Genomic DNA, 16,700 nt, shown 5'->3' on the forward strand with positions numbered 1-16,700 from the left:
TATAAATTAAGAGTCCTACTCTGGTAGCGTAGTGGTTACGAATCGGGCTGCGAACCTTAAGGTCAGCAGTTCAAAACTACCAGCTGCTCCGCGGGAGAAAGATGAGGCTTTCTACTCCTGTAAAGATTTACAGCCTCGGAAACCCTATACAGGGTCGCTATGGGTCGGAACCGACTCGATGGCACATAACAACAACAACATGAGAGAGAGAGAGAACTATGAGAAAATGAGGAAGTGATCACACGCTACCTCTACAAATAACTTAGAGGAACCCATCAGTGGAAAAGAGAGGGGAACAACACTCCAGATAGAGGGAACACCATGTGCAAAACTTGAGCTTAGAAAGAATATGGTTGTTTTACACGAAGAAAAAGGCCTCTGTGCCTAGACTAGAGTGAGCATGAGAAGAATGGGAAGAGATGAGGCAGGAAAGGTTGACAGGATCTGTAAGCAGCCCCCAGAGCACCAACTCTTCATAGGATAGTTGGAGTTAAAGAGGCAAGGAAAGTATTGGAAGATTTCTTGTTTGTTTGTTTTTTTATTTTGTTTCAAGCAGGAATCCATTTTTAAAGATCACTCTGTCTACATGTGGAGAACAGGATGAAGCACTTACCACTCTTATTTGACAATGGATCTCTATCTCCTGAGTATCTTTCTTTTAAGTAACCCTCACAAATGCTTTTTGGGAAATGCTACATTAGGATATTCAATGAAGCATGATTATTTATAACCCATGAAATAGCAAACAAAATATTGTTGTTGTTGTTGTTGTTGTAGTTAGGTGTCATCGAGTCAGTACTGACTCATAGCGACCCTATGAACAACAGAACAAAACACTGCCTGGTCCTGGGCCAACCTCACAATTGTTGCCACCCTTGAGCCCAATGATGCTGCCACTTTCTCAATCTATTTTGCTGGGGGACTTCATCTTTTTCTCTGACCCTACACACCTTACCAAACATGATGTTTGGCAATATTTTTGGACATATTACCTAACAATATGTCCGAAGTATGAGAGACAAAGTTTGGCCATCTTGGCCTCCAAGGAGTACTCCGGGTACACTTCTTCCAACACAGATCTGTTTGATTTTTTGGTAACCCATGGCACTTTCAATATTCTCCTCCAACACTATAACTTAAATGCATCAAGTCTTCTATGGTCTTCCTTATTCACTTCCAGCTTTCACATGCATATGAGGTTATTGAAAATACCATGACTTGGATCAGGTGCACCTTAGTCCTCAAGATGACATCTTTGCTCTTTAACACTTTAAAAAGGTCTTATACAGCATATTTGCCTAATGCAATACATCATGTAATTTCTTGACTGCTTGGAATGATGCATTGTCAATAAACAACAAGTGGAAGCAGCAGACAATAAATAAAGTATTAAAAGTAATGTTGTTGTTGTTATGTGCCGTGGAGCCGGTTCCGACTCATAGAGACCCTGCACAGGGTTTCTGAGGCTGTAAATCTTTACAGAAGCAGAAAGCCTCATCAACATTCCATGAGTGTTGATAGCTGATCCAAGAAGAATGAAGTCCTTGACAACGTCAATCTTTTCTCCATTGATAAGAATGTTGTTTAATCCTCACCACTATGAGCATTTTTGTTTTCTTTACATTGAGATGCAATCCATACCTAAGGCTGTGCTCTTTGATCTTCATCATAAATTCCTTAAGTTCTCTTCACTTTCAGCAAGCAAGGTTGTATTATCTGCAAATTGCAGGTTGTTAATGAGTCTTCCTCCAATCCTGATACCATGTTTTTCTGAGAAACATAAGCTAGTTTCTCAGATTATTTGCTCAGCATAAAGGTTAAATAAGTATGGTGAAAGAATACAACCCTGTTGCACACCTTTCTTAATGTTAAACCATCCAGTGTTCCCATGTTCTGTTCAAACAACTGCCTCTTGGTCCCAGCACAGATTTCTCATGAGCACAATTAAGTGTTCCGGAATACTCATCCTTCGCAATGTTGTCCATAGCTTGTCATGATCCACACAATCAAAAGCCTTTCTGTAGTCAATAAAGCACAAGCAAACATCTTTCTGATATTCTCTGCTTTCAGCCAAGATCCATCGAACAGCATCAGTGATATCCATCATACCACAGCCTCTTCTGAATCTGGCTTGAACCTCTGGAAGTTCTCTGTCAGTGTATGCCTGCAACCATTTCTGTATTACCTTTAGTAAAATTTACTCACATGGGATATCAGAGAGATTGTCTGCATGGAGAGGATTGTAACCATGGCAATGAAATGATAATACGATAGGAGTAATGTAAAACTAATGTTCTCCCATGTAAACGATCACATAATTTACAATAAAATATTAAAAAGAAAAGAGATATTGTCTGATGATTTCTGCATTCCATTGGGTGATGTCTCTTTGGAAAGAGCACAAATACAGATCTCTTCCAATCAGTTGGCCAGAAAGTTGTCTTCCAAATTTCTCGGCATAGATGAGTAAGTGCCTCCTGTGCCTACATACTTTCTTGAAAGAGTTCAGTTTTTATTAATATAATTCCTGGTGCCTTTTTCTTTGCCAATTCCTTCAATGCACCTTGGACTTCTTCATTCAGTATCATTGACTCTTGATGAAATGCTACCTCTTGAAACAGCTGAACATTAACCATTTCCTTTTGGTACAGTGACTCTGTGTATTCCTTCCATCTTCTCTTGATGCTTTCTGCATCATTCAATACTTTGCCCAGAGAATCCTTCAATAATGACAGTCGAGGCTTGACGTTTTCCTTCAGTTCTCCCAGCTTGAGAAATGCTGAGAGTGTTCTTTCCTTTTAGTTTCCTGACTCCAGATCTTTGCACAGTTTGTTTAATATTTGACTTTGTCTTCTCAAGCTAACCTTTGAATTTTTATATTCAGCTTTTAGACCTCCTCATTTCTTCCATTTGTGTTAGCATCTCTACGCTGGAGAGCAAGTTTCAGTGTCTCTTCTGACATCCATTTTAATCTTTTCCTTCTTTCTTGTCTTCTTAATGACTTTTGCTTTCTTCTTGTATGATGTTCTTGATGTCATCCCACAACTCTTCTGGTCTTCGGTCTTTAGTTTTTAATGTATCAAATCTGTTCTTCAGACTATCCCCAAGTTTAGGTAGGATATATTCAAGGTCATATTTTGGCTCCCATGGACTTGTTTGAATTTTCTTCAGCTTCAGTTTGAATTTGCATATGAGCAATTGATGGTCTGTTTCACAGTCTGCACCTGGCCTTGTTTTGACTGATGTTATGGAGCTTTTCCATCATCTCTTTCCACAGATATAGTCAATTTGATTTCTGTGCATTCCATCTGTGGAGGTCCATGTGTATAACAGTCTCTCACGCTGTCTAAGAAGGTATTTGAAATGAACAAATAATTGATTTTGCAGAATTCTATCATGCATTCTCCAGCATCATTTCTATCACCAAGGCCATAGTTTCCAAATACTGATCCTTCCTCTTTGCTCCCAACCTTTGCATTCCAATCACCACTAATGATCAATACAACTTGATTGCACGTTTGATCAATTTCAGATTGAAGAAGTAGGTAGAATTCTTCTGTTTCATCCTCACTGGTTCTAGTGGATGGTGCATAAATTTGAATAACAGTGTTATTAACTGGTCTTCCATGTAGGTGCATGGATATTTTCCTATCACAGACAGCATTGGACTTCATGACTGATCTGGATATCTTCTTTTTGACAATGAATGCAACACTATTCCTCTTCAATTTGTCATTCCTGGCATAGTAAACCATGTGGTTGTAAGGTTCAAAATGTCCAATACCAGTCCATTTCAGCTCACTAGTGCCTAAGATATTGATGTTTATGCATTTCATTTCATTTTTGACAAATTCCAATTTTCCCAGATGCATACTTCGTACATTCCATGCTCCGATTATTAATGGATGTTTAGAGCTGTTTTTCTTCATTTTGAGTTGTGCCCCATCAGCAAATGAAGGTCCCACGGGGGTTTTTCCCATGAGCTTTACCCTATTCCCATCATCATGGTCAACTCTACTTTGAGGAGGCAGCTCTTCCCGAGTCGCATTTTGAGTGCCTTCCAGCCTGAGGGGCTCATTTTCTGGAACTATATCTGACAGTGTTTCTCTGCTTCTCATAAGGTTTTCCCTGACTAAATATTTAGAGGTATTTCATCACTCCTTCTTTCTAATCTGTGTTCTCCTGGAAGCTCATCTGAAACCTGTCCACTGTGGGTGACCCTGCTGGTATTTAAAATGCCCATGGTTTAGCTTACAGAATCACAGTAACTCACAAGTCACCAGAGTACAACAAACTGACAGACAAGTGGTGGAAGCAAAATATACTTTCATGTAATTAATAAGAGCTCCTCCTTTATGGTTCTTTCCCAAACCATCCTAAGCTTTCCCCAAATCCCCACTGTTCATATCAGTGATGAAAATGAGGAAGCTAACAACAATAAAAATCTGAGGTAAAAGACATAGAGACACTGTGAGACCCAGATCAAACAACATTGAACACAGGCAGTTATGTCCAAAGTCTGTTGGTTTTCAGGGAAAGAGGCATCTGGGACTGCCGCATCACTGTCTGGGCTGTTCACTACGATGGTCACGAGCTACTTGTGACTACTGATAACTTGAAATGTGGCTAGTGTGGTAGAAGAACCGTGCATGAAAATGTACACAATTTTCATTCATTTAAGTTTAAATAGTTATAGAAGGCTTTGGCGACCATAAGAGACTGTGCAGTTCCACAAGACTTCAATGGCCAAACAAGAAGTGTTGACTTCCACACCTTTATATAGCTAAATGAAATCCAGCTACCAAATAAGCTTATTCCCACAGGAGAGAGGTAATGCATTGACGGCATTGTAAAGGTCACTCTGCAATTTACTCTTCTGAGGTTATTTTCTGGGTTTCCCTCTTCCCCTTTTTTTTCCTGCTGAAAGCCACATATACACTGGAGACCTGGTCAATGTCTCTAAATAATAGATTAGCATTATTTATTACTTGTGCTGTATATTCATTCTCTTCTAAAACTTCACCATTGTAGATACAAAGGCTTCCTCCATGATGGAAGGAAAAGTTTAGAAGACCAAAAAGAACAAGAGACTTAGGACTGTGTACACACGCTTGTTTTGTCGATCTGAAGCTGCAACCCACCAACACAGCAACCATTCTCCTACCTCCTATTTGTCTTGTCACCACTCAGAGTTCCTTTAAATCCACTTTAAACTCCAGAAGCCCTTTTAAAGTACATCATACCAAGGCGATGGATGGGAAAGATGGCCAGGAAAACACAGTCCATTAGAAAGTCCCTACTGGGCTTCTATTGCAAGGTATTTTTGAAACATTCTGTTCTTTTGAAAGATAAATCTTTCTTATTGATTTTCCTTTCTTACCCCTCAGTCCTAATGAAGTAAGCTTGCGAATGGTCCAAGAGCAAAGGTTTAAATTTGCTGGGCTCAAATGACGCTGCCCCAGCATTTCCCAAGTATGGTTCCTTTTCTTCATTCAGGTTTTTCTTCCTTTCTTCCTGTCTCTGTTCAGCAAAGTTTTCCTGAGAGTTTACCATGTTACTATTAGTATGACTATCTACATCCAGAACCATCCAGTGAAAACTGTATGGGTCACAACAGTCTGATCCACAATCGTGGGTATGGCACAGGACCAGGCCGAGTTCTGTTCCATTGTGCATGGGTTGTCATGAAACAGGGTTCTTTTGGCAGGAGCTAACATTTGGCAGTTACTAGAGATACAGCAGCCAAAGCAGACAGTTGTCTCCAAGCAATGGAAGCCTACAAGATACAGGACAGCATGCTGGGCACCATGGAGAGGCCTATAAACAGAAAGGTCTGGGAAAGATATAAACATATTTGTCTAAAGAATAAGGACATACAAAGAAAGGGTGAAAGAAAGAAAATAGACAAAAATACCAAAAGGAAAAGATTTTCCAGACTCATCTTCAAGGACCATGGAGAGAATTATTTGAAGATAGTATCAGGAAAAATCTCCCTCAAAAAAAAAGTTTCCCATCTGTAAATGAAAGAACAAAATCTCTGCTCTTCAGGAGGTTCATAGTTTAAAATCTATTCATAGGTGATTAAAGTTTTCCTATGGCTAATCAGATAGTCTGAAGTTCTTATTCAAGTATTTTATTGTTCTTGTTAGATGCCATTGAGTTAGTTCCCACTCATAGCCACCCAATGTACAACAGAAGGAAATGCTACCTCGAAGTGTACTCTCTTCACATTGTTCCTGTGTTTGAACCCATTGTTACAACCACTGTGTCAGTCCATCTCATTGAGGATTCCCCTTTTTTCACTGAGCCTCTAGTCTACCTTTAAATGGAGCCCTAGTATGGCACTGGAGGGAAAGCACTGGATTGTTAACCCTAAGATCAGTGATTAAAAGCCCACACTGTCACCAGCACTTTGATTCCATCTTTCTATGGATCTCCAGTGCCCTAGGTGGTGAAAACAGTTAATGCACTCAGCTGCTAAATAAAGAATTGGAAAAACCTTACAGGGTTGCTACGAGTTGGAACAGTTTTAATGGCACATACCAACAACTACTCTACTTTACCTACCATGATGTCCTTCTCTGACATGTCTGAAGTACATGAGCCAAAGTTTCACCATCCTCACTTCTGAGAAGCATTCTGACTGTACTTCATCTAATTCAAATTTGTTCATTTTTCCAGCAGTCTATATATTTCATATTCTTCACTAATACCATAATTCAAAGGCCTCAATTCTTCTTTGGTCTTCCTTATTCAGTGCCCAGCTTTCAAATGGCAGACATTTAAGACCCTTTGACAGTTAGTTTCTTAGGGCCTCTCAGTTCCAGCCAGATGAAACTATGTTGTATATGTACTATGTCCTGGAATGCCTTGAATGTTGTAGACTTCCATGTCTCCTTAGTTTGTTTGTTTTGTTTTGTTTTCCAAATTCTTAGCAATTCCTCAAAGTCTAATTTCACTTAGATTTCCTAACTACCCCAACTTTTTAAAGCATTTTTTCTTTCTCCTCAGAATCCTTTTGTTGTTAAGGGCTGTGGAGTTTGTTCCCACTCCTAGTTACTCTGTATAGATAGTGTTTCCAAGGAGAGGCTGGGAGGTTTGAACTGCTAATCTTGTGGTTAGCAGTACAGTGTACCCTAACGCACCACGCCAGGACCTCATGTTGTTGTTGTTAAGTGTCATTGAGTCAGTTCTGACCCATAGCAACCCTGTGTCAGGTTTCCAAGAAGCTTGAAATGCCAACCTTGCATTTCAAACCAACGTTGCAGTCTAGCGTATTAACCCATAGTGCCAGAGCAGGACTTCAAGGAGTTTTGATTGTTGTTAGTTGCCCATGTACAACAGAACAAAGCACTGCCCAGTCCAGTGCCACCTTCACAATTCTTGGCCTGTTTGTATCCACTGTAGTATCTGCTGTGTGTTTTGAGTATATTCCAACCTACAGGGCTCATCTCCCAGCACTACAACAGAGAATATTTTGCATGTTTTCATCAGCTAATTTTCAGAAACAGATCACTCAGACTTTCTTTCTACTGTCTTAGTCCAGAAGCTCCACGGAAACCTGTCCACCATGGGTGACCCTGCTGGGGTTTGAAATACTGGTGGCATAGGTGGTAGCATTACAGCAACACAGAAGCCACCACAGTATGACTGACTGACAGAGAGGTGGTGAGGATGCATTTTTCGGATATGTACTTAAAGACTGATTGATTACTGTTAGCAAATAAAATGAGGTCTTTTCAAAATTAGCTTCATCAGTAATGTAACAGAAGTGGAGGTGGGGATTCATCTTTTCCAGTGTCACTCATGGAAATTTTTAGATTTTAAAAGCAGTTCCAAAAAGAATTGCACACGATTATGGCCCTTGGTACTCCAAATACATCTGAGTCATCTACCCTTTGGATCAGATTTTTCCTGATGGGTTCAGTCCAAAGCATCCACACTTTTATGCTCTCACAGCTCCTGTGTTAGTAGAGATAGCTCTGAACTGACTATTAATACCCAAGCAGATGCAGAAACCACCCAGATGGATAATTTCAATGTTAATACAAAAATATTTAAAAGAGCTACTGAATGTCACATAGAGGATTAGCAATACAAAAGACAGAGAAGGCATTTATTTTTGGAAAGGTAATTTCCCTCCTTGTGTATCACTTGTACATTTTAAATAGAGCTTCTATGACGTCCACATAAATTCTCCTTGGTTTGTAGGTAAGTGTGTCTCTGGGTGAAGAATAATCACATAAGCTTCTGTTGACCAAATACGTCCTCTGTACTAAGCCCTATGCTGGGTATCCTCTGCTCTTCATAACACCCTGCAAGCTGAGTGTTTCAGCTGTCATTCTACAGACAGGAAGGCCCTGAACTAACTGAACTAACGCTATATGGAGGAAGTTGAGACTATGTGAGAATTGTAACAGATGAGAGGCAATTTCAGTGTGGCTGACAGGATAACGTTTTTAAATATGGAGAAAAATCTTGACAAAATCAAATGTGAACAGAATTTGAAGAAAGATTGAGTAATCTAATAGCTAAATTGGGAAAAGCAATATGAAATCATGTTCATTAAAGGAAGTATAATTTTTCAGGTATTTTGGGATTTTTTCTCTCCAAAACTGACCCAGGAGTGTCACCAGCACTGATTCCATCAGTTTTCTGTGGATGTCTAGCGCCCTAGATGGTGAAAACAGTTAATGCACTCTGCTGTTAAAGAAAATGTTGCAGGTTCTAGAATCCTCAGAGGCACTTTGGAAGAAAGGCGTGGTGATCTGCTTTGGAAAGCTCAGCATCTGAAAACCCTGTGGAGCACAGCTCTACTCCAGCACATATGGGGTCGCTCAGACTCAGAGTTGTTCTGACTGCAACTGGTTATTGTGGTGGGTTTTCCCTGGGGTCCAGACCTTAGTTTTCTGAAAAGAAACAGGTTTTTCAGGGCTGGCCACCTGCTTTGGAATTGGATTATATCAGAAAAGCCTGAAAGATCTTTGTTTTACTAAAGAATGATGATGTTGTGTAGGACATTATAACAAACAGACAGCTTAAAGGGACTCAGACCGACCAAGTGAGGGCAATTTAAACATCAAAAAGAGAAAGAGAACCATGATGAAATGGAACACTTTTAGTCCATTAAAAGCCATGGTATCAAACGGGAAAAGGTAACATAAACTAAAAAGTTGTTGTAATATGGAAAGAAGGGTGACTATAACTAGTTATAAAACGAGACATGATATGTAGATATGTTGTTTCTTCCAGTTACTCTTCTATATGTCTGTTCATAAACTATTGTTGTTGTTGTTGTTGTTGTTAGGTGCCATCAAGTCGGTACCGACTCATAGCGATCTTATGCACAGCAGAACGAAACACTGCCCGATCCTGGGCCAACCTCACTACTGTTGCCATGCTTGAGTCCATCAATGACTACACATATGTAGATAAAGCCAAGTAGTTCTAAGGGAAGATTGAATGTGATTAACAGTTAAGAATCAGGTAGCCTGAAGTCCAATCAGTGGGCACACTCGATGACCAAGTAGAAAAAGGGTCCAACAGTATATTTTGAAATGACAGTTTAGTCAAATGTTCTCAAAGAATTGCATGACCATGATGCTGATAATAAAATATTACTAACACATATAAGTGCTGTCAATCATACTATCGTTGTTGTTGTTAAGTGCCCTCGGGTCAGTTCCGACCTATCGCGACGCTGTATAGGGTTTCTAAGTAGCAGCTGGCGAGCTTCGACCACTATTCTTTCGGTTCAAACGACTTTGCAGTCCAGTACATTACCCCATAGCATCACACCAGGACTCCAATCATGCTAACAGGATAGGTAAATGTACAATCGCTGATAGGAACATTGATGATGTAATACAGGCCGTGCTAAACTTCAAATCCAAGTTGTAAATATCTAAACCTGTGGGGAAGATACAGGATGAAACCATCTGACCTTTATTACAAGCTATAGTTTTATAAGTTGTTGTTGTCAGGTGCCATCGAGTCGGTACCAATTCATAGCAACCCTATGCACAACAGAACGAAACACTGCCAGGTCCTGGGCTAACCTCATAATTGTTGCCACGCTTGAGTCCATTGATGCTGCCACTTTGGCAATCCATCTCGCTGGGGGTTTTCCTCTCCTTCTCTGACCCTCCACCTTACCAAACATGATATCCTTCTCCAGCAACTGGTCCCTCCTGGCAATATTTCTGAAGTCTGTCAATCCTGGCCTCTAAGGAGCACTCTGGCTGTACTTCTTCCAACACAGATCTGTTGATTCTTTTGGCAGCCCATGGAACTTTCAATATTCTCCTCCAACACCATAACTCAAATGCATCAGTTCTTCTAAGGTCTTCCTTATTCACTATCCAAATTTTTTTTTTTTTTTTTTTTTGTGAACTGAGTTATTAGTTTACATGGGGGAACATCAGTTTTACATTCATCGTTTCATTGCAATGATTACAATCTCCTGTGTGCATCATCATTCAATAGTATTTGCTTCCAATCCTTCTGTTTTGTTTGTTTGTTTTTTGGGAGTAGGATATACACAAAATAACTCAAAAATATATAATCATTTAAACAACCAAAGGATGCAATCTGCAAGCCTGCCCCCTAGACACCAGCACCTGGCTGCCAGCACTCAGCCTTTCTTTTTCCATGAGTCTAGAGTCCTCAGCTGCTCTCTCTCTCCATGTTATCATCTCTGTTGTCGCTGAGTCTCTGGATGTTGTTATTGTTGTTGTTAAGTATCATCGAGTCGGTTCCAACTCACAGCGACCCTGCATAGGGTTTTCAAGGACAACTGGTGGACTTGAACTGCTGGCCTTGCAGTTCAAATGTAACTGTCCAACTTTTGCATGCATATGAGGTTATTGAAACTACCATGGCTTGGGTCAGGTACACCTTAGTCCTCAAGATGACATCTTTGCTCTTCAACACTTTAAAAAGTTCCTGTGCAGCAGATTTGCCTAATGCAATATGTCATTTGATTTCTTGACTGCTGCTTCCTTGAGCATTGATGGTTGATCCAAGAAGAATGAAGTCCTTGACAACTTCAATCTTTTCCCTGTTGATAAGAATGTTGTTTATAGGTCCAGTGGTGAGGATTTTTGTTTTCTTTACTTTGAGATGTAGTCCAAACCGAAGGCTGTGCTCTTTGATCTTCGTAAGTATTTTAAGTCCTCTTCACTTTCAGTAAGCAAGGGTGTATCAAGTTTTATAAGGGACCTAGCCAAAAGACCAATGTCTCAGGCTTGAGTCAATATGAAGCAAGGAACCAGTCCTACACACAGAGCAGAAATCAGCTGGTTGACAACCTAGGTAGATCTAAGAAGGTATTGCATTCTTTGGATTCTGTAAGGATCTTTGTAATCCTGGGAGCACATCAGTATAAATTCTACTACAATGTTCAAATTAAATTAAGGCAGTTCTGTTGTAAGGCTATGATGGTATTGAGAATACATACAGGAATGTTAAGTGCTATCAAGTCGGTCTGACTCAGAAGGACCCTACACAGGGTTTCCAGTGCTATACATCTTTACAGGAGCAGAAAGCCTCATTGTTCTCCCTCACATACAGGAATTACGAAGAAATACAGTAATTTATACCATTGATAATTGTGAAGCTTAACGATATCAATATGTTTGTTAAAACATTGTATTTAAAGTTGTTTCACTATACTTTAGAGTATTTACCATGATAAATGCCCTAAAGTGTCCTGGTATGAGGCTGTGGGTTAATGGGTTAACGCACTGAACTACAAAGTCACTTTGAAATACAAGGTCAGTGGTTCAAGCTCACTATCCACTCCTCAGAAACCCTATACAGAGTTACAATAGGTCAGAACCAACTCAATGGCACTTAACAACAACAACATCAACAACCATGCTATAAAGTTAAATCTTTTATTTTAAAAAAAATTGGAATTTTAATATTGCTGTCTATGATAATTTAATAAATTGTGTTTGTAACACATTTTAAATGTTCAGTTTGGCATTTAAATTTTGTCCATTAGATACATTTGTTTAATAAAGTGAACATCTCAAGTGGTGGTGGTGGTTACGTGCCATGGAGTCGGTTCCAACTCATAGCGACCCTGTATAGGGTTTATGAGGCTGTAAATCTTTACAGGAGCAGAAAGTCTCATCTTTCTCCCGTAGAACAGCTAGTAATTTCAAACTGCTGACCTTGCAGTTTGCAGCCCAATTCGTAGCCACTACGCTACCAGATGTTGCTTTCTTTAAAAACACAAACAAAACTCTAGTAAATCCAAGAATCTTAACATAAACATTTTCATACAGGTAAAGTCATGTGTCCAAGGTCCCATTGCTTGTGGGATGCCTGGGGTGGTTCTACAGGATGATAAACACTGGGATCCTAACTGAGAGGTCGGCAGGTCAAACTCAGCAAAATCACTCCTTGGAAGCCCTAGAAGGGTGACTCCGAACTAACTCCACAACAACACTGCTTGTGAGGGGCAAAGCTAGGACTCAAACTCACGTCTGGATAATCCTGAAGCTTATGCTTACAGCCGCTAGACTACGCCGACTTTTTCACACTATTTAGGGGAATAACACTCTTTTTGTTTCATTTTACACTAAATACTGTGAAGGGGTATAGATACGGCTCAAGAAGCAGGTTCTCTATAGGCTGAATTCAGTCACTGTAACTGTCGATTTGGACTACATCTTCTTTTTATAAAAAGAATGAATTAGCTAATAGTTTATAAGTTGAAGACTTTCATGTGAAAAATGTAGATGCTGATCTTCTCTTGAAATATTGGGAGATCTGGTAATAGTGTGACAAAAATCACATGACAGACATAAACAGGACCTGTGTGGGGCTGTTCCCAGGATGGGACTCTCTTCTCCAGTTTGCCATTGTTCCCATCCAGCCACCGTCACTAGTATATGTCACCTGTCTGACCCCTGGGTGCATGTGGGAGTGGTTTTTCACTGCAGACAGATATACTGGAACCAGCCACACAAAGGCACTTAGGCCATTACAGTTTAAAAAGCCATCATCAAAGGGGAATTTGAATGGTACCAGGTACAAAGACACTGAACCTATTTCAGGGCTTCAAGGACCACAGTTCTCCAATTCTAAGCTGCCAACTCTACAACAGTGTTATGTACTGAATCGTTGTTAAGTTCTGTTGAGTCAGTTCCTAGTCATAGTTAACCAATATACAGTTTTCTGAGGAACACCTAGTGGATTTGAAATGCTGACTTGATGGTTAGCAGTTCAATGCCTATCCTAATATGTCCCCATGAAATATATGTTGGATTCTTAATCCTTACGCCTGGAGATGTGATCTTAGGGTGTTCTTCATTATGTTGCTGTTGTTGTTGCTAGATGCCTTTGAGTCAGTTCTGACTCATTAACAACCCTAAGCAAAACAGAACAAAGCAAAGCCCATTCCTGTGCCATATTCACAGCTGTTTTGTTAGAATTCATTCTTGCTGCCACTGTATCAATCCTTTTTGTTGGGGGGTCTGCACTTTTCCAAGCATGATGCCCTATCTGATAATACGTCCAAGTACAAGAGACAAATTCTCACCATCGTCCCTTCCATGGAGAATTCTAGTTGCACTACTTCCAAGACAGATTTGTTTGTTCTTCTGGCAATCCATGGTACTTTCACTATTCTCCAACACCGTAACTCAAATACATCAATTCTCCACAGTCTTCCTTATTCATTGTCCAACTTTCACACACATAAATGGTAACTGAAAATACTACAGCTCAGGTCAAGTGCACCTTAGTCCTCAAACTGACATCTTTGCTCTTCAACACTTGGAAGAGGTCATTTGCAGAAAATTCATCTAGTGCAACACATAGTTTGATATCTTGACTACTGCTTCCATGGGTATGGATGGTGGAGTAAAGCAAATTGAAGTCTTTGATTTCAATCTTTTCTCCATTTATCATGATTTATCATTTTTTATTGCTCCAGTAGTGAGGATTTTTGTTTCCTTTACATTGAGGTGCAACCCATATGGAAGTCTGTGGTCTTGGATCTTCATCAGTATTTTATGTCCTCTTCGCTTTCAGCAAACAAGGTTGTATCATCTGCATATCGCAGGTTGTTAATGAGTCTTCCTCTAATCCTGATATCTTGTTCGTCATATAATTCAGCTTCTCAGATTATTTGCTCAGCATACAGAATAACTATGATGAAAGGATACAACTCTAACACACATCTTTCCTGATTTTAAACAATTCACTGTACCCTTGTTCCATTAGAAAGACAGCTTTTTGGTCTATGTACAGGTTCCTCATAGGCACAATTAAGTATTCTGAAAAACTCATTCTTCACAATATTATACATAGTTTCTTATGATCAAAAACATGTTTTTTTATCAAAAAGTTGAAAGATAGTAAAAAAAAAAAAAAACCATCTTTCTGGTATTCTCTGCTTTCAGCCAAGAGTTCTCTGATGTCATCTAACATAAACAATGAAATCCCTAATTCCAAGTCCTCTTCTGAATCTGGCTTGCATTTCTGGCAGCTCCCTAGCGATGCTCTGTTGCAACCATTTTTAAATTACTTTCAGCAAAATTTTACTTGCATGTGATATTAATAATATTGACTTATGGTTTTCACATTCCATTGGGTCACCTTTTATTTGAAATGGGAACAAATACGGACCTTTTTTAATCAATTGACCTAGTAGCTGTCTTCCAAATTTCTTAGCATGGATAAGCGAGTGCCTCCAGTGCTCCATTAATTTGTTGAAAGATTTCAATTTGCATTCCATCAGTTTATGGAGCCTTGTTTTTCACCAACATCTTCAGCACAGCTCAGAATTCTTCCTTTAATATCATCCATTCTTTTTTTTTTTTTTTCTTAAATGTTTTATTGTGAATTATGTGATAGTTTACATGGGAGAACATTAATTTTACATTCATTCTATCATATACCGTCTCATTGACATGGTTACAATCAATACCATCCATTCTTGATAAGGAGCTCTAGTAGCGTAGTGGCTACGAATCGGGCTGCGAACCTTAAGGTCAGCGGTTCAAAACTACCAGCTGCTCCACGGGAGAAAGATGAGGCTTTCCACTCCCGTAAAGATTTACACCCTCGGAAACCCTGTACAGGGTCGCTATGGGTCGGAACCAACTCGACGGCACTTAACAACAACAACAACATTCTTGATCACATAGTACCTCTTAAAATGACTGAACATCGACCAATTCTTTTTGATAGTGACTGTGTATTCTTTCCATCTTCTTTTGAAGTTTTCCAGTGTCATTCAGTATTTTGCCCACAGAATCCTTCATTATTTCAAAGTGAGGCTTGACTTTTTCCTTCACTTCCCTCAGCTTGAAAAATGCTGATCCTGTTCTTCCCTTTAAAAGTTTTCTAACTCCAGGTCTTTGCACATCTCCTTATAATATTTTACTGTCTTCTCAAACTAATCTTTTAGCGTTTCTGTTCAGCTCTTTTACTTCCTTATTTTTTCCATTTCATTTAACTTCTCTAAGCTTCTTAAGTTCTCAAGAGCCAATCTCAGAGTCTCTTTCTGTCATCCACATTGGTCTTTTCTTTTTTGTTGTCCTTACAATGACCTTTTGCATTCTTCCTGTAGGATGTTCTTGTTACTGTCCCACAGCTCTTCTCGTTTTTAATGATTCTTGTCTAAATAATCAAATATGTTCTCCTAAGATGGTCCTCAACATCACGTTTTGGCTCGCATATACATCTTTTAATCATCTTCAGCTTAGCCTGAACTTGCATATGGACCACGGATGGTCTGTTCGACAGCCTGCCCATGATCATATTATGTTTGAGCAGATTGAGCTTTTCCACTGTCTCTTCCTACAGATGTAGTCCATTTGATACCTCTGTATTTCATTTGGTGAGGTCCAGGTGTATACCCACCGATCATGTTGATAAAAGGTGTTTGTAATGAGTAAGTCATTGATCTTGCAAAATTCTATTACGTGATCTCCAGAATCATTTCTATAACTTGGCTATATTTTCCAACTACTGATCCTTCCTCTTTGCTTCAGACATTCACATTCCAATCACCAGCAATTATCAATCAATCATGATTTCATTTTTTGATCAATTTCAGACTGAAAAAGTTGACAGAATTCTTCAATTTCATCATCACTGGCTTTAGCAACTGGTGTGTAAATATGAATAAGAATGGTACTAACCGATCTACATTGTAAGCGTGTAGATAATATCATATCACAGACAACATTGTACCTCAAGACAAATCTTGAAATGTTAATTTTGATGGTGAATGTGACACCATTTCTCCTGAATGTGTCATTCCTGACATAGTAAACAATATGATGGTCTGATTCAAAATGGTCAATGCCCATCCATTTCAACTCACTAATGCCTAGGACTCTGGGGTAGTGCTGTTAAGATCAGTACTGGACTGCAAACCACAAGGTCAGCAGTTCAAACTCACGAACTGCTCCTTGGGAACCCTATACAGGGTCGCTATGCATCAGACAACACTTAACAACAACAACAATGCCTAGGACATTGATCTTTATGCATTCCATTTCATTCTGACAACTTTCAATTTTCTTAGATTCATAGTTCATACATTCCACTTTCCTATTATCAAGAGATGTTTGGAATTGTTTCTCCTCATTTTAAGTTGTGTCACATTAGCAAATGAAGGTCATAAAAGCTTAATTCTATCCACATCATTAAGGTCAACTCAACTCTGAAGAGAC

This window comes from Chrysochloris asiatica, unplaced genomic scaffold (assembly GCF_000296735.1).
Source record: "Chrysochloris asiatica unplaced genomic scaffold, ChrAsi1.0 scaffold00121, whole genome shotgun sequence".
Lineage (NCBI taxonomy): Eukaryota > Metazoa > Chordata > Mammalia > Afrosoricida > Chrysochloridae > Chrysochloris > Chrysochloris asiatica.